Source organism: Balaenoptera borealis (genome assembly GCF_965194805.1).
Source record: "Balaenoptera borealis genome assembly, chromosome: 3".
Lineage (NCBI taxonomy): Eukaryota > Metazoa > Chordata > Mammalia > Artiodactyla > Balaenopteridae > Balaenoptera > Balaenoptera borealis.
The window spans coordinates 31,789,639-31,812,345 of NC_138866.1; the positions used below are offsets into that span (position 1 = coordinate 31,789,639).

At 42.2% G+C, this 22,707-nt stretch overlaps 1 protein-coding gene and 1 pseudogene across 4 annotated transcripts in view; one reads left to right on the plus strand and one right to left on the minus strand.

Moving 5' to 3' along the window:
• SMOC1 (SPARC related modular calcium binding 1) overlaps positions 1-22,707 on the minus strand; it is a 153,131-nt gene that overhangs the window by 55,591 nt on the left and 74,833 nt on the right. The window lies entirely within an intron of this gene.
• On the plus strand, positions 4-11,824 carry LOC309625189 (coiled-coil domain-containing protein 115 pseudogene; annotated as a pseudogene). Its single transcript has one exon. The product of its transcript is annotated as a coiled-coil domain-containing protein 115 pseudogene (transcript).

A 22,707-nucleotide genomic window follows, 5' to 3' on the forward strand; every position in this document is an offset into this window, starting at 1 on the left:
GGGAAGTGGGAAGGGGAAAAGAACCGTAAGTCTTGGGTCACAGTATCGACAGTCACCTCCCACCTCCTTCAAAGCATCCCCAGCATAGCGGAGAACTCGTTCACCTCTGACCCAGCATCCCTCCCCCGAGTGTCCCTTGAAGGCTGGCCAGACAACATTGATTACATTTTCTGTGTGACTCCCAGGAGCAACCATAGCAATTTACTGTTTCCTTATGACATTTAATGCTTAATCTCTTATACCGTACTCGGGTACGTCCGCTGTGTATCCCATCCATTTGTAAAAAATTGATTGGTGAACTAATTTGGCAAGTACGAGTTGGAAAGTCCCCAATGTAGGTTGATATGACCCTTCTTTAAGAAGCAGAGACAAGGGAAAAGCTTTTCTTCTTTTTCTAGCTTTTCCCAGCATCCGTTCCTACAGTCAGCCTGCCTATTGATCACATGGCTTTCTTGAGAAAAGGGCACATGTGATGGGGTTAAGGTAAAAACAAGGCCACTTGTGCCTGCAGATTCTAGTTCTAGATGCCCTGCTGCACCACTGTGTGATCTTCCTCAAGTCTCCGTGATCAGGTCCACGCTGCCTGGGAATAGTAAATAAAAATGAGGCTTTTGGCTTCATTCGGAGTAACTCTCCTTTCTCTCTCAATAGCTGTCATTCTGTCCACCTCCTCCACCCCACCCCATCATCCTTTTCCCACCCACTTTCTACACAAATCAGGGCATCATTCCCCTGCTTAAAACCCCTCGATGACTGGCCATCGTACTCAGGATGGAGATGATGCTGATTTGCACGAGCTTGAGGGCCCCCATGATCTGCCCCCTGCCTGTCTCCACACCCCCCATTCCAGCCACAAGCTGGAATGAGCCTTTGAGCCTTTGAGCCTTTGAGGCTCACAAACACATCCTAGTGTCTCATGATTCTGAACTTTTGTTTGCTCCAGCTAGTCAATCTGCCCAGAATACCATTCCCCAACCCATCCCAGCCCACTTCCAAACCTGCTGTCTTCCCACGCCATTCATGATACACCTTCTCCTTAAAGTGGTCCCAGCCTCCCCACCTCCTCTCCCTCCTTCCTCCGACCCTCCACACACCCTGGTTCCCCAAATTCAGAGCCCTTATTACAATGAGCTTAACTGTTGATCTGTCTAGTCTATCTCCCCCATTAGACTGTGACCTCCCTAAGGCAAGGGACTGAATATTGGCTCTTTCTATATTCCAAGCAGCTAGCACAATGCCTGACGTTTATTGTAGGCATCTGATGAGTTAAATAAATTCATGAATTATCATATTTCCTAAATTCTTGGTCTCCATCCATTCTAAAAATATAACAACAATTTAAACAGCCCCGCCACATTAAATGTAGACCTCAATTACAAGATGTGTGCCAATTGCACAGGCGTTAAATTGTGTGGAAAAGGTGCCTCTTGGGATCAAGGACACATTAGAATCGAGGATAGACAATAATAGCCTACAAATCAAGTGGTGAGGGATACAAGGGGTACAGGCGTAAAGGAGAGATTTGATTTACAGCCTGGGTAAAATCCAGAAGTTATCAGCAAGACAGAAAAGCTACAGAAAAGGCTTCTGCTCTTGTGTGGGTACCAAACATCACAGTTTTCCCCAAAACTAGTTGCTTCATTGAGACCTACCCATAGAAATCAGGATAAGAACAAGATGTAGGGCATCTTGTTCCTACCAGTAAAAAATGAGCATTTTTATTTACCTCTACTGTCCATGCAGGGAAACTGTAGTCAATGCCTTTACCCCAGCACCATGTTTCACTCCTGCTTCCTCTCGTGGAGACAGTCCATAAACCCCATGGCCATGGTTCCTACCCCAGATGCTCACCCAAGATCAATGTCCTAAGGCAGGTTAGTGCTACCTTCTGAGGAAGGCTGAGGGCGGAATGGAAAGAAACCCAGACACACCTGGGTTTGAATCTGATCCAGCCAGTTACGAACTGGCATGTTACCTAGCTCTCTGAGCCCCATCTATAAAATGGGGATGACAGCGCCAAACCTGAAGGGCTGTGACAATGAAAACAGTGTGAGTCCAGTGCCTGGCACGGGCCGGTGGCCGGATACAGGATGGCTGAGGCAATGATTGCTCTCGGCTGTGTCAGAAACACCCGGCAAGCCGGCCTCCTAGTGGGCCAGAGCTCCCCTGGGAACCCCCAGAGGTTCAGGTGGGAAGTACTGCTGGAAACTTGGAGTTCGCCCCTTCAGATTCTGTCCGGCCCACAGGGGATGGCTCCGAGGGATGACTCCTTGCCAGGGGCAGCATTTTAATGGGGCCTGGCTGGCTGCTTCTTCCTCCTTGGCCAATAATCACCTCTGGGGAAGCCTGTCCCTGAGGGCAGGTGGCCACGCCGACTCACCCCCGGGCCCCTTGGCTCCCACGGCCAAGCCCAGCCTCCCTTTCCGTGAGGATGGTACCCCACCCAAGTCCAGCTCCGAGGCCGCACGGAGCGCCCCTCCTCCTGGGCCTGCAGAGTCCCAGCCAAGGCTGCTGGGGACAGAAGCGCATGCCTGAGGAAGACACTGAGCCCCAAGCTTTGTTTTGGGGGATTTAATCTGACCTCGCAGCTCAGAAGGTCCCAAGGGCCACATGCTCACTGAGAGCGCCCATTGCATCCGTGTGGGCTCGGGGACACTGCCTCCCAGCCCCCAGCCAGGCCCACAGGCCCAAACACGAGCCCTTTCTCCCCAGGGCCCTCGGCATTTTGCTCAGACGAGGCTCCAAGGAGCAGACTCCAGATGACAGACTCCTCAGGCTGAAAGCTGCTTCCAAGTCCTTTAGCGTTTTATAACTGGAATTGAATGAGGAATTGTTGCCAAGTTCCTCTGAGGCTTGGAATCCACCGTTATGGGCACACCTGCCCCAGGTGTGCTGCAGGAGAAGGAACAACAGTGAACAAAAGAAGACCCAGAGGACCCAGGCAGGGTCTCTGGCTGCAGGAAGTGCTGGGAGTACCCAGCAAGGTCACTTCCCTTTGCTGAAGGAGCCCTGAGTGAATGGACCCATGGCTCTCAATTGAGAGGTTGTTTGTAAGTTGTCTTGGGGAGTTTCCAAGATGTCTTCTTGAAGAAAAAGAAGTTAACATGGAGACGGAAAGCAACGGTCACGGAGTCAGACTGCAGCCCACCTTCCTTAACTAACCAGCTCTGCCACTTCATTTTAACTTAACCGCTGAACTTTCCAGCCCTCTGCAGCCTTGGAAAGGTTCGCAGTCCAACCAAGCTTCAGACTGTCCGTGACTATTTAAAAAGGGGGAGATAATAATACCTACCTCACTCAGTTGCTGGGAGGATTAAACTAGATAATGTAAATATAGCACTCAGTTCACATGGTAAGTGCCCAGTTAAACTTAGCTATTTATTTTTATTATCACTATGTTATTTTTTTAGCCAACTCTCTGTACACTCAAGAAAAGCACAGCCAAATTCTCTGGTGGAAACTAAAGAACATTCTATTCTGACCAGCCCCAAGGGAAGGGGCGATCTGAAATCAGCAAAAAGTGTGAACAAGTTTGAGTAAAGGAAGGGAGAGCTTGTTTTCATATAGAAATAGTTCTGTTACTGTCAGATGAGAGAAGTCAGGTTTCTTGCAGAAAAGCAATCAGGATGTAAATTCTATAGAATCGATGGTTTATATATACATGATCAAGAGGTAAATCCTACCTAGTTCCACCTTCTCCCTTGCAAATGTATTTATTCTTTTAAATTAGTAAGTAATCCCCTTTGCTCTATCTCTGCCCCACAGCCCACACACCAGCCTCAAATTAATCAACTTTCAGACTTAATCTATGTGAAAAGCATGGGCCAAGGGGAACTGACAAGGCAATTGACTATTTCTAGTGTCTAGCATCTAGTGCAGTTTTCAAATCTCAGTGTTGTTCTAGCCACAAAGGTACAGATACAAACCGTGGCGTTTGTTCCTACCCCACTCTGGAATATTCTGGGAAGGCTAAAAGGTAAATTGATGGGTCTTCCTTAAGAGACAAAAAGTGTTTTTACATCAACCTAAGTGAGGTTACTCTCTGGTTATACTGTAACTACGCTGTGGATATATATCTGGTACGCCTAAAGGTGCTTTAAAAACAGTGTATTCTTAGGTAGGTAAATTTCATCTCTGACTCATATACTTAAATATTTTTGGCAAGAAGCCCTTTGTGAAAACAGCCCAGCGGTGTACTTCAGGTCAACCTTTCTGTCCAAATTAAGGCAAATCTGAAATTATTTTAAGCCTGTTACATTAGGTCAGCTTGTGGACACCTGGAAGAACGTGGGAGGCTAGCACTCCCAGTGAGTGCAGTTGAGTGACTGATGAGCAGAGAAGAACAGAGCAAACACCAGCTCACAGGGCAAAGCCAATGGGGCTTTGGAGGAAAGCCAATGGAGGAAAGCAGGAGAAAAGCAAGGGAGACAATGGACCATGTAGAGAGACAAGGATCACTCAGGTGCCACGCCCCAACTGGAAAACAACACCTTCTACATTTACAATGACTTTTCAATCACCACCACGACAGACACATTATCTCTTTTGGGTCTCAAGGTCACCCAGTGTGCAAATCTTTCCTGGGAGAGGTACAGGGAGCAGAGGTTATTTGTTCAAATGTTACAGTTAGTTCGTAACAGCACAGGAATTCAGATACCGATCTCCAAGCTCTCATAAAATTTCAGAATTGACAGAGCTGGAAAAAGCCTTAGGGATCACCAGTCTCATCCAAACGCTTTACAAATGAGGAAACTGAGACCCAGAGACAAGAGAGGTAGCGTGATGGCCAGGACCTAGTCCTGGCAGACAGAAGTCCCCCCAGACCTGGAAGGGAGATGAAGAAAGGCCTGGGTCCCAGTGCTGGTGTCTGAGGGAACTGTCTTTGTGCCCTGTAATTCTCTGGCAGATGGAACTCTTTTGGGGGAGAGGGAGAGGAGGTAAGATAAATATTCAACTCAAGAGTCTTTTGCTCCAGTTTGAGTGAGAGGCCGTATCTGGAGTAGTTCAGACGATAGCATGGGGGCCTCTGCTGTGCCCCCTGGCCAGCCTGCTTTCTTCTGGCTGTTCTTGGGGGGCTTCTCGGACAGGGGTCAGACCTTGCATCCTAAAGTAGCTTCTTTGTTGTTGGACTTTTGCTGTTTTTCCTACCAGCTTCCCTAGGAGAACAGTCTCCCTTGTGTGTGTCCACTTCCTTCCCTTCTCCTGGAATGTGAAGCTGCTCTTCCTCCACCTTTACGTCTGTCACTTTGATACAGTGATGAATGCAGTTGGTGTCCTATTGGGTGTGACTAGGAATTATTGGAGATGAAAGGGTTCTCTAGCCAAATAACTTTGGAATATTGGGTCAAATAAAATTAAAAGATTTCTTGACTGCAGAACTTCTCAGAGCCTTAAATCAGTTCATGATTCAGCTCTAAGAGGAAGATATCATTTGCAGCAATTCATAAACTCAATTAACTGTGGGACCCTCCCTTAACTTTGTGTGGGTGAAACCGAATCCCTCTAACACTGAGTTTATTATTTTTAACCTCTCTATCTAAAGCGTTATTCCCTTTCTTGTCCCACCCTTGTTCCCCTCAGGATTGAGGAGTATCAAAGAAAAGGGGGAAACCAAGCAGGACCCTGTGGGGTCTTTCCAGGTACCAAAGCCCCATTTCTTATTTGTAGAAAACTACACTAAACTAAAGGCTTTAGTCTCCTAGGCCTTCCCTGAGTTCCAAAGAGCAGACTCAAGCAGTTACTAATTAGGGGAGTGAGAGAGTACAGAAACAAAGGAAAAGTAGTCAAGCAAGAAAAGTAATGATAGCTTAAACGATACTTCAATGATTGTAAAACAGAGTCCTAGTTCCTCCTCAAGGGATATACATAACAATCTGACACAAATCTTTGAGTTGTTCTGCAGAAACTAAGACCCCTCCACCCAGGTGGAGGATGGTGACTACAAGCTGAATAGAAGCATGTGGACCCCAGACTGGTTGGAACCAGAAGGTTGCTGATTAAGATCCTGAAACATCACCCTGTTACCTCACCACCAACCAATCAGAAGAAATTCCATGAGCTGCAAGCCTCACCCCAAATGTTGCCTTTAAAAACCCTTCCCTGAAAGCTGTCAGGGAGTTCAGGTCTTTTGAGCGTGAGCTGTCCGTTCTCTTTGCTTGGCACCCTGCAATAAATGCTCTACTTTCCTTCACCATAACCTGGTGTCAGTGGATTGGCTTTGCTGCACATGGGTGAGGGCAAATGGACCCAAGTTTGGTTTGGTAACACACGGAGCATTCCATGGTAGTACTAGTGTTTTCTGAAACATGATTTTTTTCAAAAAAGAAAGAAAGAAAAAGAAAACAAAAAGCAGTATAATGAAGTGCAGGGCCTTGCTATATTTCTCTGCTTTTCCCAGTCATACTTTCTCACTATCCAGGTATCAGGCTTTCATTTAGTTTACTCTTTTTTGAAACAATTTTCTTCTGGCAAATCCCCACCTCCTTTTCTATAATGCTTTCTCATGCTCTATCTATTAAGAAATCCATCCTGGGGCTTCCCTGGTGGCACAGTGGCTGGGAATTTGCCTGCCAATGCAGGGGACACGGGTTCGAGCCCTGGTCTGGGAAGATTCCACATGCCACAGAGCAACTAGGCCCGTGAGCCACAACTACTGAGCCTGCACGTCTGGAGCTTGTGCTCCGCAACAAGAGAAGCCGCGACAGTGAGAGGCCTGCGCACTGCGATGAAGAGTGGCCCCTGCTCGCCGCAATTAGAGAAAGCCCTCGCACAGAAACGAAGACCCAACACAGCCAAAAATAAATTAATTTAAAAAAAAAAAAAGAAGAAATCCATCCTGAATTGCCTTAGACCTTCATTGACAACTGGGATCCCCTCCAAGGCACCTCTACCCTGTGCCTATATCACCCCATTCCCACCCCTTTTCTTTGCACTTCTTTTGTAAAATAGAAAAATGTGAACCATATGCAAAGGGACAGGCTTGATTCAGCATTCTTCTAGCAACTATCAAACTTGTAATGAAATGACTACTATCATGTACAGGAACATTTCCTAGCGGGAAAAAGTTGAACTAAAAGCAGAAGGCATGTGGCTATTTCTCTAACTCTCCTTGGCAGTGGGAGTATGAGACCTTTTTTTTTTTTCTTTATAATCTTCCAGTTGCTCCAAATCGGTTAGTAGGTTTTTCAGATTAAGCTAATGCACAGTGATAGTTAAGCATCTTGCAGTAGATCCACCCAATAACTTTGTTTCAGGGCAGTATTTTTAGCAGGCACATTTTCCTTTTGTCTGCATACTCTATAGGACCTCTAAGAAATTGTTTTTCCATGGGTGCCATGTACCCTGGCTGGATGACTGAGTCCCCGGGCCATCTGAGGTTGCCACTCATCCCCCTAGAACCTCTCTCTCCATCAGAAGCTGCAGGAGAACATTGTTTATTGCGTTCACAGTAAGATTTACCTGGAGGGCTTATGAAAACAGATTCCTGGGTCCCACCTACAGAATTTCTGGATTCATTAGTTCTGGGGTCATCTGGATAACATGCATTTCTAAGAAGTCCCCAAGTGATGCTGCTGCTGGTTCAGGGACCACAGTCCAAGAACCAGTGTTTTAAAAGACACTTCGTCACTCCATCCTTTCTGGCATTTATCATGAACTACTCAAGAAACAAATACTTTTCTAGGTGGGAATTTGGGAGCAAGGGGCCTTGGGACAATACTTCTCTCCAAAGTTTTTCTGTTCCAGTTGTTCTGATGACATGTGGTCTTTTAATTCATGGCTCTAGTGATTCGTGGCATTAAATCTTCTGGGTGATTTCACACATGGAAGAAAGTTTGATTGCAGTGAGACGAGCAGGGGAGACAGGAGGGATGGTGTAATCCTTTTGGTCTGGCTAGCATGAGCTGTTTCTCCCTCTGTTTAGAAGAGGTTATCCCACAAACGTCCCCCTCATCTTTAGTCAGGTTTGGCTGAGAAGCAACAGGATGCAGAAGAAAAAAACATGGCTTTGGAGTCAAAATGAGCTGGGTTTAAATACCATCTCTGTGTAACTTTGGCAAAGTCACTTAACCTCTCTGAGCCTATTTATGAAATAAGGCTAATGGTGCCTACCTTGAAGGTTACTGAGAAGACAAAATGAGACAAGATACATAAAGCATCTAAAATAGTGTCAGGTGTAGAGTATGTACTCAGCACAAGCAGATTTCATCCCTTTCCCCTTCCATTTTACAGGGAGGATGTAGGTTGTAGCTTCAAAGCACTGCTATTCTTGCTGGCTGTAGACACTGTCTCCTGCTCTATGCCAAGTCTAGGGAGGACTGTCTGCTGGGGAATGAGGGATTTTCCTTTTAGAGTATTTGCCTCATCCTCCAGATTTTAATGGAGAAGATGCAAGGAAGGAAGATAATCCCTCAATTTCAAATCCTCTTAAATGTGGGAGTCCTTGTTGACTATGTTTTTTATGAGTCGATGGTGTAATGTGGCTGCCAACGTGATATTAGTCAAGCAGTAGTGTGTTTAGAACAAGAGATAATCCCATTCTTGCCCAAGCTGTTTATGACCACATCTGAAATACTGTGTCCAGTTTGGGGAAGGACACTCTATAAGGGGCACCTTAGCAAACTGAATTAAGAGGAAAGAGGCCAGGAGGAAAGAGAGACATAAAACCCTGTGATATGGGAATGAGCGATAGAACTAAAGATCTTTGCCAGGGTGAAAAGAAATATTTGTTGGCTATAAGACAGGATTTCACAAGGACATAATGGTGTCTGTCTTCAGATCTTTCTGTGGAAAGTGTGATTTCTGTGGATTCTGTAAGTTCCTTAGCTAGAATGGGGGTCATCTGTTGGAAATTACAACTTTCAAGTCAATGTAGGGAAGGAATTTCCAACTAAATTGTCCCAAAATGCATTATGTCGTCATTGGTGGTAATAAGTTTCCTGTCTTTGGTGGCAATCAAGCAGAAGATAGATGACTGCTTGGTGAGAGATTGTCCCTGGATGTGGTGGGGCAGGGAGATGAAGGAGATGAACCAGATACATCTGAGGTCCCCTTTGACCCAAAAGTTCTGTGATTCTACAACTGTGCCCTAAGTTGAACTTTCACTGGTTAAGAGTAAGGTGGAAATTTATGAACCGGTACCTAATTGTCAGTGTTAGGACCATTTTTCCAAATACATGAGGAAAAACATTTTTTTGTATTTTCCAAAAAGTGCGAACACCAACCACTCCAACACACACATAAAGGTATTTTTAAAAATCTTAGTGTTAGGGCTTCAGGGACACAAAGAACTTAATTTTCTTGACTTCTGCCCTCTGATTTGGTGCCTAGAATGGCCCAGGTTTTGTAAACAGCAAATATGACACCTCTTGTTCGTTCACTTCTATTTCCATTTCAGGGGGAAGATATCAAATACGTTTTTACATTTTAAAAATATCCAATGGGGGGACCTTCAAGATGGCGGAGGAGTAAGATGTGAAGATCACCTTCCTCCTCACAAATACATCAAAAATACATCTACATGTGGAACAACTCCTGCAGAACACCTACTGAACGCTGGCAGAAGACCTCAGACTTCCCAAAAGGCAAGAAACTCCCCATGTACCTGGGTAGGGCAAAAGAAAAAAGAAAAAACAGAGACAAAAGAATAGGGACGGGACCTGCACCAGTGGGAGGGAGCCGTGAAGGAGGAAAGGTTTCCACACACTAGGAAGCCCCTTCGTGGGAGGAGACTGTGGGTGGCAGAGGAGGGGAGCTGTGAAGCCACGGAGGAGAGCGCAGCCACAGGGGTGGGGAAGGCAAAGCAGAGAGATTCCCGCACAGAGGATCGGTGCCGACCAGCACTCACCAGCCCGAGAGGCTTGTCTGCTCCCCTGCCGGGGCGGGCGGGGGCTGGGAGCTGAGGCTCGGGCTTCGGTCAGATCCCAGGGAGAGGACTGGGGTTGGCTGCGTGAACACAGCCTGAAGGGGGCTAGTGTGCCACAGCTAGCCGGGAGGGAGTCTGGGAAAAAGTCTGGACCTGTCTAAGAGGCAAGAGACCCTTGTTTTGCGGTGCGTGAGGAGAGGGGATTCAGAGCACTGCCTAAAAGCTCCAGAGACGGGTGTGAGCCGCGGCTATTGGCGCGGACGCCAGAGACGGGCATGAAATGCTAAGGCTGCTGCTGCCGCCACCAAGAAGCGGCAGCTTCTTTTTCTTTCAGTACAGTTTTTAGCCCTTGTTATTATTGGTGGATTGGTTTTTTGGTTTGGTTGTTTTCTTCTTTCTTTCTTTTTTGTTTTTTCTTTTTTTCTATTACTTTTTAATTCTTTTATTTTTAATAATAATTTTTTTATTTTTTATTTTAATAACTTTATTTTGTTTTATTTTATTTTATTCTTTCTTTCTTTCTTTCTTTCTTTTTTTCTCCCTTTTCTTCTGAGCCTTGTGGCTGACAGGGTCTTGGTGCTCCGGCCAGGTGTCAGCCCTGAGCCTCTGAGGTGGGAGAGCCAAGATCAGGACATTGGTCCCAGAGACCTCCCAGCCCCATATAATATCAAATGGCAAAAGCTCTCCCAGAGATCTCCATCTCAACGCTAAGACCCAGCTCCACTCAGTGACCAGCAAGCTACAGTGCTGGACACCCTATGCCAAACAACTAGCAAGACAGGAAAACAACCCCACCCATTAGCAAAGAGGCTGCCTAAGATCATAGTAAGTTCACAGACACCCCAAAACACACCACCGGACTCGGTCCTGCCCACCAGAAAGACAAAATCCAGCCTCATCCACCAGAACACAGACACCAGTCCCCTCCACCAGGAAGCCTACAAAACCCACTGAACCAACCTTACCCACTGGGGGCAGACACCAAAAACTACGGGAACTACGACCCTGCAGCCTGTGAAAAGGAGACCCCAAACACAGTAAGATAAGCAAAATGAGAAGACAGAGAAACACACAGCAGATGAAGGAGCAAGGTAAAAACCCATCAGACCAAACAAATGAGGGGGAAACAGGCAGTCTACCTGAAAAAGAATTCAGAGTAATGATAGTAAAGATGATCCAAAATCTTGGAAATAGAATGGAGAAAAAACAAGAAACGTTTAATAAGGACCTAGAAGAACTAAAGAGGAAACAAAAAATGATGAACAACACAATAAATGAAATTAAAAATTCTCTAGAAGGAATTAATAGCAGAATAACTGAGGCAGAAGAACTGATAAGTGACCTGGAAGATAAAATAGTGGAAATAACTACCACAGAGCAGAATAAAGAAAAAAGAGTGAAAAGAGGAATGTGTGTGGAGCCCATGGCGGTGCGGGATCTGCGAGCCGAGCTGGACTCGCTTCTCCTGCAGCTGCTCAGGGACCTGGAGGAACTGGAGGCAAAGAGGGTGGCACTGAACGCCCGGGTGGAGGGCTGGCTCTCACTCTCCAAAGCTCGCTATGCCATGGGTGCCAAGTCGGTAGGGCCTCTGCAGTATGCCCCCCACATGGAGCCCCAGGTCGGCGTCTGCACCAGCGAGGCCCAGGACGGACTCCAGAAGTTCTGGATGGTGAGAGCCGGCACCCAGACTCCAGAGGAGGTGGGACCCCGCAAGGCAGTTCTGTGCAGGCACAAGGGCCTCACGAGGACCCCAGAGCCAGACCCCTCCGCAGCTCCCCAGGACCCTCTGAACTGGCTTGGAATCCTGGTTCCTCACAGTCTACGGAAAGCCCGAGCCAGCTTCTGGGAGGGTCTGCAGCTGGCTGCAGACATGGCCAGCCTTCAGATCTGCATTGACTGGGGTCAAAGTCAGCTCCAGGGGCTGCAGGAGAAACTCAAGCAGTGGAGCCTGGCACTCCCTGACCTGCCACCACAGAAGCAAGGCAGTGAGCACAGCTGTTCTTTGACGTGGCTGCATTATCTCAGGCCTTCTTCCTTCACAGATTGCCCCCCACCCCAGCTGTTTCTCCCTCCTTAATACTTCTCTGGTCTGCATGTTTCCAACTTTATTAGATGGGGAAGTTTGAAGAGGCAAAGTGAGTAATGTTGAAAGTCACTACTATGAAACCACTTCTAGACTTGTGTTGTCTCAGGACATATTCATGTCGGGCAGGCACAAACCTGTTAGATTAGTTCATATCACTGAACAACTGTAACAACCTGATGCATAAATCAGCTGTGATTTTTCATTAAAGGATGAAATATTGCACAGCTAGTGGCAGGGAAGGACAAGAAGTAGGTGCTTCAGTTTCACTATATCCTTAAAAGTGATTTTGATGGAGGAAAAAACCATACAGAGCTAACAGATCAGGACAGAATGATTCCTCATCGATAAAACACACACACACCCGAGTAGATGGGCAGCACTTGGCAGGTTTTAAGCCAGAAAGTAAAAAGGATAGGACCTAGATTTTCAAGGGAAATCTTTCAAGAGACCATTCAGGTTTATAAAACCTGCCATTATCTTTCCAAGGGTGAGTCTTTTAATTTGTTGAAGGGCCAGGAACCCTGTGTCAATTCATTTTCCTACTGGCTTGTTGATAATTTTAGCAGTTTCAAGGAGCTAATTGTTATGTTTGGTGGATGTTAGTTTTCTGTTCATAATACGAGATGTAAATTGTTTTTCCCAGTTTGTCTTTTAACTTTGCTTATGGTGGTTTAAAAAAAAAAAAAAAGTTTTATTATAAAATAAAATACATTATATTAAACCGCAAAAAAAAAAAAGAAAAAAGAAAAGAATTGAGGACAGTCTCAGAGACCTCTGGGACAACATTAAACACACCAACATTCGAATTATACAGGTACCAGAAGAAGAAGAGAAAGAGAAAGGGACTGAGAAAATATTTGAAGAGATTATAGTTGAAAACTTCCCTAATATGGGAAAGGAAATGGTCACTCAAGTCTAGGAAGCGCAGAGAGTCCCATACAGGATAAATCCAAGGAGAAACACGCCAAGATACATATTAATCAAACTATCAAAAATTATATACAAAGAAAAAATGTTAAAAGCAGCAAGGGAAAAGCAACAAATAAGATACAAGGGAATCCCCATAAGGTTAACAACTGATCTTTCAGCAGAAACTCTACAAGCCAGAAGGGAGTGGCAGGACATATTTAAAGTGATGAAAGGGAAAAACCAACAACCAAGATTACTCTACCCAGCAAGGATCTCATTCAGATTCGACAGAGAAATTAAAACCTTTACAGACAAGCGAAGCTAAGAGAATGTAGCACCACCAAACCAGCTTTACAACAAATGCTAAAAGAACTTCTCTAGGCAGGAAATACAAGAGAAGGAAAAGACCTACAATAACAAACCCAAAACAATTAAGAAAATGGTAATAAGAACATACATATCGATAACTACCTTAAATGTAAATGGATTAAATGCTCCCACCAAAAGACATAGACTGGCTGAATGGATACAAAAACAAGACCTATATGTATGTTGTCTACAAGAGACCCATTTCAAACCTCGGGACACATACAAACTGAAAGTGAGGGGATGGAAAAAGATATTCCATGCAAGTGGAAATCAAAATAATGCTGGAGTAGCAATTCTCATATCAGACAAAATAGACTTTAAAACAAAGACTATTACAAGAGACAAACAAGGACACTACATAATGATCAAGGAATCAATCCAAGAAGAAGATATAACAATTGTAAATATTAATGCACCCAACATAGGAGCACAGCAATACATAAAGCAAATACTAACAGCCATAAAAGGGGAAATCGACAGTAACACAATCATAGTAGGGGACTTTAATACCACACTTTCACCAATGGACAGATCATCCAAAATGAAAATAAATAAGGAAACACAAGCTTTAGATGATACACTAAACGAGGTAGACTTAATTGATATTTATAGGACATTCCATCCAAACACAACAGAATACAGTTTCTTTTCAAGTACTCATGGAACATTCTCCAGGATAGATCATATCCTGGGTCACAAATCAAGCCTTGGTAAATTTAAGAAAATTGAAATCGTATCAAGTATCTTTTCTGACCACAACACTATGAGACTAGATGTCAATTACAGGAAAAAATCTGTAAAAAATACAAACACATGGAAGCTAAACAATACACTACTTAATAACCAAGAGATCACTGAAGAAATCAAAGAGGAAATCAAAAAATACCTAGAAACAAATGACAATGAAAACACGATGACCAAAAACCTATGGGATGCAAAAAAAGCAGTTCTAAGAGGGAAGTTTATAGCATTACACTTCTACCTTAACAAACAAGAAACATCTCAAATAAACAACCTAACCTTACACCTAAAGCAATTAGAGAAAGAAGAGCAAAGAAACCCCAAAGTTAGCAGAAGGAAAAAATCATAACGATCAGACCAGAAATAAATGAAAAAGAAGGGAAGGAAACAATAGCAAAGATCAATAAAACTAAAAGCTGGTTCTTTGAGAAGATACACAAAATTGATAAACCATAAGCTAGACTCATCAAGAAAAAAAGGGAGAAAACTCAAATTAATAGAATTAGAAATGACAAAGGAGAAGTAACAACTGACACTGCAGAAATACAAAGGATCATGAGAGATTACGACAAGCAACTGTATGCCAATAAAATGGACAACGTGGAAGAAATGGACAAATTCTTAGAAATGCACACCCTTCCGAGACTGAACCAGGAAGAAATAGAAAATATGAACAGATCAATCACAAGCACTGAAATTGAAACTGTGATTAAAAATCCTCCAACAAACAAAAGCCCGGGACCAGGTGGCTTCACAAGCGAATTCTATCAAACATTTAGAGAAGAGCTAACACCTATCCTTCTCAAACTCTTCCAAAATAGAGCAGAGTGAGGAACACTCCCCAACTCATTCTACGAGGCCACCATCACCCTGATACCAAAACCAGACAAAGATGTCACAAAGAAAGAAAACTACAGGCCAATATCACTGATGAACATAGATGCAAAAATCCTCAACAAAATACTAGCAAACAGAATCCAACAGCACACTAAAAGGATCATACACTGTGATCAAGTGGGGTTTATCCCAGGAATGCAGGGATTCTTCAGTATATGCAAATCAATCAATGTGATACACCATATTAACAAATTAAAGGATAAAAACCATATGATCATCTCAATAGATGCAGAGAAAGCTTTCAACAAAATTCAACATCCATTTATGATAAAAACCTTCCAGAAAGTAGGCATAGAGGGAACTTACCTCAACATAATGAAGGCCATATCAGCCAACATCGTACTCAATGATGAAAAATTGAAACCATTTCCACTAAGATCAGGAACAAGACAAGGTTGCCCACTCTCACTACTATTATTCAACATAGTATTGGAAGTTTTAGCCACAGCAATCAGAGAAGAAAAAGAAATAGAAGGAATCCAAATCGGAAAAGAAAAAGTAAAGCTGTCACTGTTTGCAGATGACATGATACTATACATAGAAAATCCTAAAGATGTTACCAGAAAACTACTAGAGCTAATCAATGAATTTGGTAAAGTAGCAGGATACAAAATTAATGCACAGAAATCTCTTGCATTCCTATACACTAATGATGAAAAATCTGAAAGTGAAGTTAAGAAAACACTCCCATTTACCATTGCAACAAAAAGAATAAAATACCTAAATATAAACCTACCTAAGGAGACAAAAAACCTGTATGCAGAAAATTATAAGACACTGATGAAAGAAATTAAAGATGATATAAAGAGATGGAGAGATATACCATGTTCTTGGATTGGAAGAATCAAGATTGTGAAAATGACTATACTACCCAAAGCAATCTACAGATTCAATGCAATCCCTATCAAACTACCAATGGCATTTTTCACAGAACTAGAACAAAAAAATTCACAATTTGTACGGAAACACAAAAGACCCTGAATAGCCAAAGCAATCTTGAGAAAGAAAAACGGAGCTGGAGGTATCATGCTCCCTGACTTCAGATTATATTACAAAGCTGCAGTAATCAAGACAGTTTGGTACTGGCACAAAAACAGAAACATAGATCAATGGAAGAGGATAGAAAGCCCAGATATAAACCCAGGCACATATGGTCACCTTATCTTTGAAAAAGGAGGGAAGAATATACAGTGGAGAAAAGACAGCCTCTTCAATAAGTGGTGCTGGGAAAACTGGACAGCTACATGTAAAAGAATGAAATTAGAACACTCCCTAAAACCATACACAAAAATAAACTCAAAATGGATGAAAGACCTAAATGTAAGGCCAGACACCATAAAACTCTTAGAGGAAAACATAGGCAGAACACTCTATGACATAAATCACAGCAAGATCCTTTTTGACCCACCTCCTAGAGAAATGGAAATAAAAACACAAATAAACAAATGGGACCTAATGAAACTTAAAAGCTTTTGCACAGCAAAGGAAACCATAAACAAGACGAAAAGACAACCCTCAGAATGGGAGAAAATATGCGCAAATGAAGCAACAGACAAAGGATTAATCTCCAAAATTTACAAGCAGCTCATGCAGCTCAATATCAAAAGAACAAACAACACAATCCAAAAATGGGTAGAAGTCCTAAATAGACATTTCTCCAAAGAAGATATACAGATTGCCAACAAACACATGAAAGGATGCTCAACATCATTAATCATTAGAGAAATGCAAACAAACCTACAATGAGATATCATCTCACACCAGTCAGAATGGCCATCATCAAAAAATCTACAAATAATAAATGCTAGAGAGGGTATGGAGAAAAGGGACCCCTCTTGCACTGTTGGTGGGAATGTAAATTGATACAGCCACTATGGAGAACAGTATGGAGCTTCCTTAAAAAACTAAAAATAGAACTACCATACGACCCAGCAATCCCACTACTGGGCATACACCCTGAGAAAACCATAATTCAAAAAGAGTCATGTACCACAATGTTCACTGCAGCTCTATTTACAATAGCCAGGACTTGGAAGCAACCTAAGTGTCCATCGACAGATGAATGGATAAAGAACATGTGGCACATATATACAATGGAATATTCCCAGTCGTAAAAAGAAACAAAATAGACTTATTTGTAGTGAGGTGGAAGGATCTAGAGTCTGTCATACAGAGTGAAGTAAGTCAGAAAGAGAAAAACAAATACTGTATGCTAACACATATGTATGGAATCTCAAAAACAAAAAAAATGGTCATGAAGAACCTAGGGGCAAGACGGGAATAAAGACACAGACCTACTAGAGAATGGACTTGAGGACACGGGGAATGGGAAGGGTAAGCTGGGACAAAGTCAGAGAGTGGCATGGACATATATACACTACCAAATATAAAATAGATAGCTAGTTGGAAGCAACCGCATAGCACAGGGAGATCAGCTCGGTGCTTTGTGACCAACTAGAGGTGTGGGATAGGTAGGGTTGGAGGGAGGGAGATGCAAGAGGGAAGAGATATGGGGATATATGTATATGTATAAATGATTCAATTTGTTATAAAGCAGAAACTAACACACCATTGTAAAGCAATTATACTCCAATAAAGATGTTAAAAAAAAAAAAAGAAAATGGTAATGGGAACATACATATCGATAACTACCTTAAATGTAAATGGATTAAATGTTCCAGCCAAAAGACATAGACTGGCTGAAGGGATACAAAAACAAGACCCATATATATGCTGTCTACAAGAGACCCACTTCAGACCTTGGGACACATACAGACTGAAAGTGAGGGGATGGAAAAAGATATTCCATGCAAATGGAAATCAAAATAATGCTGGAGTAGCAATTCTCATATCAGACAAAATAGACTTTAAAACAAACACTATTACAAGAGACAGAGAAGGACACTACATTATGATCAAGGGATCAATCCAAGAAGAAGATATAACAATTGTAAATATTTATGCCCCCAACATAGAAGCACTGCAATACATAAGGCAAATGCTAATAGCCATAAAAGGGGAAATCGACAGTAATACAATCATAGTAGGGGACTTTAACACCCCACTTTCACCAATGGCCAGATCATCCAAAATGAAAATAAATAAGGAAATACAAGCTTTAGATGATACATTGAACAAGATGGACTTAACTGATATTTATAGGACATTCCATCCAAAAACAACAGGATACACTTTCTTCTCAAGTGCTCATGGAACATTCTTCAGGATATATCATATCCTGGGTCACAAATCAAGCCTTGGTAAAGAAAATTGAAATCGTATCAAGTATCTTTTCCGACTATAACGCTATGAGACTAGATATCAATTACAGGAATAAAACTGTAAAAAATACAAACACGTGGAGGCTAAACAATACACTACTAAATAACCAAGAGATCACTGAAGAAATCAAAGAGGAAATCAAAAAATACCTAGAAACAAATGACAGTGAAAACACGATGACTGAAAACCTATGGGATGCAACACAAGCAGTTCTAAGAGGGAAGTTTATAGAAATACAATCCTTCCTTAAGAAACAAGAAACATCTCAAATAAACAACCTAACCTTACACCTAAATCAATTAGAGAAAGAAGAACAAAAAAACCCCAAAATTAGCAGAAGGAAAGAAATCATAACGATCAGATTAGAAATAAATGGAAAAGAAATGCAGGAAATGATAGCAAAGATCAATAAAACTAAAAGTTGGTTCTTTGAGAAGACAAACAAAATTGATAGACCATTAGCCAGACTCATCAAGAAAAAAACGGAGAAGACTCAAATCAATAGAATTAGAAATGAAAAAGGAGAAGTAACAACTGACACTGCAGAAATAACAAAGGATCATGAGAGATTACTACAAGCAACTATATGCCAATAAAATGGACAACCTGGAGGAGATGGACAAATTCTTAAAAAAGCACAACCTTCCGAGACTGAACCAGGAAGAAATAGAAAATATAAACAGACCAATCACAAGCACTGAAATTGAAACTATGATTTAAAATCTCTAAACAAACAAAAGCCCAGGACCAGATGGCTTCACAAGCGAATTCTATGAAACATTTAGAGAGGAGCTAACACCTATCCTTCTCAAACTCTTCCAAAATATAGCAGAGGGGGGATCACTCCCAAATTCATTTTATGAGGCCACCATCACCCTGATACCAAAACCAGACAAAGATGTCAGGAAAAAAGAAAACTACAGGCCATTATCACTGATGAACATCAATGCAAATATCCTCAGGAAAATACTAGCAAACAGAATCCAACAGCACATTAAAAGGATCATACACCATGATCAAGTGGGGTTTATCCCAGGATTGCAGGAATTCTTCAATATATGCAAATCAATCAGTGTGATACACCATATTAACAAATTGAAGGATAAAAACCATATGATCATCTCAATAGATGCAGAAAAAGTTTTCAACAAAATTCAACATCCATTTATGATAAAAATCCTCCAGAAAGTGGGCATAGAGGGAACTCACCTCAACATAATAAAGGCCATATATGACAAACCCATAGCCAACATCATTCTCAATGGTGAAAAACTGAAACCATTTCCACTAAGATCAGGAACAGGACCAGGTTGCCCACTCTCACCACTATTATTCAACATAGTTTTGGAAGTTTTAGCCACAGCAATTACAGATGAAAAAGAAATAAAATGAATCCAAATCAGAAGAAGAGGTAAACTGTCACTGTTTGCAGATAACATGATACTATACATAGAGAATCCTAAAGATGTTACCAGAAAACTACTAGAGCTAATCAACGAATTTGGTAAAGTAGCAGGATACAAAATTAATGCACAGAAATCTCTTGCATTCCTATACACTAATGATGAAAAATCTGAAAGTGAAATTAAGGAAACACTCCCGTTTACCACTGCAACAAAAAGAATAAAATACCTAGGAATAAACCTACCTAAGGAGACAAAAGACCTGCATGCAGAAAACTATAAGACACTGATGAAAGAAATTAAAGATGATACAAACAGATGGAGTGGTATACCATGTTCTTGGATTGGAAGAATCAAGATTGTGAAAATGACTATACTACCCAAAGCAATCTACAGATTCAATGCAATCCGTATCAAACTACCACTGGCATTTTTCACAGAACTAGAACAAAGAATTTCACAATTTGTATGGAAACACAAAATACCCCAAATAGCCAAAGCAATCTTGAGAAAGAAAAACAGAGCTGGAGGAATCATGCTCCCTGACTTTAGACTATACTACAAAGCTACAGTAATCAAGACAGTATGGTACTGGCACAAAAACAGAAATATAGATCAATGGAACAGGATAGAAAGCCCAGAGATAAACCCATGCACATATGGTCACCTTATCTCTGATAAAGGAGGCAAGAATATACAGTGGAGAAAAGACAGCCTCTTCAATAAGTGGTGCTGGGAAAACTGGACAGCTACATGTAAAAGAATGAAATTAGAACTCCCCAGCACCATACACAAAAATAAACTCAAAATGGATGAAAGACCTAAGTGTAAGGCCAGACACTATCAAACTCTTAGAGGAAAACATAGGCAGAACACTCTATGACATAAATCACAGCAAGATCCTTTTTGACCCACCTCCTAGAGAAATGGAAATAAAAACACAAATAAACAAATGGGACCTAATGAAACTTAAAAGCTTTTGCACAGCAAAGGAAACCATAAACAAGACGAAAAGACAACCCTCAGAATGGGAGAAAATATGTGCAAATGAAGCAATGGACAAAGGATGAATCTCCAAAATATACAAGCAGCTCATGCAACTCAATATTAGAAAAACAAACAACCCAATCCAAAAATGGGCAGAAGTCCTAAATAGACATTTCTCCAAAGAAGATATACAGATTGCCAACAAACACATGAAAGGATGCTCAACATCACTAACCATTAGAGAAATGCAAATCAAAACTACAATGAGGTATCACCTCACACCAGTCAGGATGGCCAGCATCAAAAAACCTACAAACAGTAAATGCTGGAGCGGGTGTGGAGAAAAGGGAACCCCCTTGCACTGTTGGTGGGAATGTAAATTGATACAGCCACTATGGAGAACAGTATGGAGGTTCCTTAAAAAAACTAAAAAGAGAACTACCATGAGACCCAGCAATCCCACTACTGGGCATATACCCTGAGAAAACCGTAATTCAGAAAGAGACATGTACCACAATGTTCACTGCAGCTCTATTTACAATAGCCAGGACATGGAATCAACCTAAATGTACATCAACAGATGAATGGATAAAGAAGATGTGGCACATATATACAATGGAATATTACCCAGCCATAAAAAGAAATGAAATTGAGTTATTTGTGGTGAGGTGGATGGACCTAGAGACTGTCATACAGAGTGAAGTAATTCAGAAAGAGAAAAACAAATACCGTATGCTAACACATATATATGGAATCTAAAAAAAAAAAAAAGGTTGTGACGAACCTAGGGGCAGGACAGGAATAAAGACGCAGACGTAGAGAATAGACATGAGGACACGGGGAGGGGGAAGGGTAAGCTGGGACGAAGTGAGAGAGTGGCATGGACATATATACACTACCAAATGTAAAATAGATAGCTAGTGGGAAGCAGCCGCATAGCACAGGGAGATCAGCTTGGTGGTTTGTGGCCACCTAGAGGGGTGGGATAGGGAGGGTGGGAGGGAGACGCAAGAGGGAGGAGATATGGGGATATATGTATATGTATAGCTGATTCACTTTGTTATACAGTAGAAACTAAGACACCATTGTAAAGCAATTATACTCCAATATAGATGTTTAAAAAAATATATCCAATTAAAAAGTTCCTCTTGTGTAGGAGCTTTGTTCACATCAGAACTGTGACAATCTGGCCAGTGGCGGGACAAAAGTGGCCTGCAGGAGTTGGGGGCTCTTTCTTGTTTCCCATATCTGACTTCACTTTTAGTTAAAATTTTCTGCCTTCATACATCCCTTCCGTGTTCCTTTTACTTTTCCCTACCTTGACAGGGGAAAAAAAATTCTGATCCTGTTAATTTTTGAGAAGAGTTTAGTTGACTGACCAGCAGGGTCACCTCCTAGCATGTCATATGCATCCATAGCGGAGTGGCAATAGCCCTGAATGTGTGTGTATTAATGGCTCTGCCTGGAAGGTTCCCAAATAAGTGTTTGCTGTGGGCCTACTATGTGCCTAACCACCGGATTGAACATTAGTCGCATAAACTCTAAAAAGTGTGGAGGTTACTCCCAGAGGTCATCAGTTTAACCCCCTTGCCCCACAGCAGCCCTGCTGGATGCCCATTCAGTCCTGCCTGCCCTCTTCCTGGGATGGAAAGTTAAGTCCTCTTTGAGTAAAATAGTCCATCTATGCTTTCCTCCCCTTGAAGAAAGTTCTTCCGTAGTTTGAGTCAGAATCTGAGTCATTAAATATTTCACTCAGTGATCCCGGGTTGGCTCTGTGGGACTGTTCAAGAAAAAGCTATTGTCATCCACAGACAAAGTTTGAAACAACTCTCATGCATCCCTGTGGTCATCTCTTTCCCATTCACCCTTTGGTTCTTCTTATCTTGAAAGCAACCTCTGGCTCCTTTGAATATTCCTCATGTGACACAATTTCCTAACCTTCTCACCTTAGTTATCCTTCTGGATATGCTCCAGTTTGGCAATATCATTATAAAAGTTGGCAATCTCCTTTATGGCAATCTCCTTTAAGAGGCAGTATAGAGTAGTCGTTAGGACCAAGAACCCTGGTGCCAGGCTGCTTGGGTTTGAATCCTGACTCTGCCACTTGCAAGCTGCATGGCCCCGGGCAAGCTACTCAGCTTCTCTGTGGCTCAGATTCCTTATCTATAAAA